Source organism: Notothenia coriiceps, unplaced genomic scaffold (genome assembly GCF_000735185.1).
Source record: "Notothenia coriiceps isolate Sejong01 unplaced genomic scaffold, NC01 NC01_scaffold00037244, whole genome shotgun sequence".
Taxonomy (NCBI): domain Eukaryota; kingdom Metazoa; phylum Chordata; class Actinopteri; order Perciformes; family Nototheniidae; genus Notothenia; species Notothenia coriiceps.
Window position 1 is genome coordinate 4,107,722 of NW_011369945.1, and position 1,903 is coordinate 4,109,624.

Sequence of the window (1,903 nt, forward strand, 5' to 3'; positions counted from 1 at the left end):
CCCCCCCCCTCCCAAGCTTGATGGATGTGATACAGATATTAGATTTCCATCACTTCAAACTCTGGAGTTGCTGCCATCGGGTAACTAAATAATTGAAGACTTCTCCCATAAAAACGCAATATATCTGTTTGAGAAAAATGTTTATTTTTCAAATGTATCAGTCAATATTTCAGAAGTGTGGATGAGTCTATAGCAGAGCTGTTCTGTGAGGCCTTCAAATGACTCACTTTCACTGAAACATTTATTCAGTAAAAGTATGTGTCACATCTTTTGATGCTAATTTTTTTGTAAAGATTATATCTTTGTAGTCAGTTTTGTCATGCACTTTTTTAGAATATGTATAAATAACAAAAATAAATTCAAATAATTAATAAAAATACGGCCTTGATATAAATATATATGATTATATTTTAGATATATCTTTTTAATATATTTTTACAGCCTTACCAGCACTTTTAAATGTGAATTCACAAGACATGTGAATTTATAACATTTGACTTTATTTGTAATATGTACTTTTTTTTTAATGTTGTCCGTGATAAATAATATGATTGAAAGCCCCAAGACAGCTATTAAATAAACCTTGTGGGGAAATTCTTCACTGCTGTTTCCAGTATAGTCTTTATTTGAGCTTTAACATTTTTCTCTTTCAACTATGTGATTTTAAAGGTCAAGTCTGATGTTTGGAAACCGGTTTCTGAGCCATGGCTGTTCACCTCAGAGCTTTTGGAAATACACTTTTCCCAGAGGTCAGGTTGTAAATTTGAGAAGATATATCTGAAATGTCAAATAGTTTGTTTCGAATCTTCATGGAATCATAGTTGTTATTTACACTGGGGATGCTGGAGACATCTCCCCACCACTTTCTCAAATGGCCAATTCTGTGCCCAACACTTTTTATAAGTATAATTTGTTAAAAATGTTCCGAAAAATATGTTACGCCAACATTACTATCCAAGTGCACAGGGGGCAACATGAATATGAGTCCCTACCACTTTTCAAAACAAAGTGACACCCATACTACTCATGTAAGCAAAATATTATCCAACACTGTTTGTTTAGGGCACGCTTACCCACATATTAATTAAGTCTGCTCTTTTAATTACAGGAATGAATGAAGCATCTCTGCAGAGATTACTCAGTGTATGACTCACTGCATTTCTTTACTATTCACAGCGCTGTGCTTTCAAAATCAGAGTTATTAGTCCACTTGACCCTCCCTCGGTTGTTTTCTCTATCCCTCTGTCTGCTAGAGAGTAATTATCGCTGCTGCTCATTAATTACACATGTGAGTCCATGGCCAGACATCAGAGCGTTGCCCAGGTGACTGTTTCTGTCAACTGTAGCCAATTTTGCCAATTCGCACAACGTTCTTGATTTGTTCAATCAAGGCGTCACAGACAATTTGTCGTCCGGCGGCCACCTCCGAGCTCTTCACAGAAAAGAAAATTAGAGTATCCGTCAGCCGTCCCTAAGGGTCCTGCCTTTGGGAGATGTAGCATCCTCCCCTTCTGTTGACAGACCTGGCGCCTGCCTCACTTGTCACTGTAATTAGTTTTGTTTCGCTACTATTGTGCTCAACAGCCCTGCTTTATTGCTGCGTAGCTCTGTGCAGCAGGGGCTCATGGCCACAGAGCTAAAGGAGGATGGCTTTAAATGCCCTGACATGAAAAAAACAAGTATTCTCCTCCACCATTGATTCCTCTCAACAGCTTGTAATAACCAAACATGCTTCATGTGTCCAACTTATTTGTGTCTCTCTGCAAACCTCAATTACAGGCCAGTGTTCCATTGATGGATCGTGGATGATTTTAATTAATCAGCTGGATAATGTTGCATTCAGGCTCAGTGCGGATGAAAGAGGTCACGAGGGGACTTGGCTCAACACGGATGGAGGGGGGGG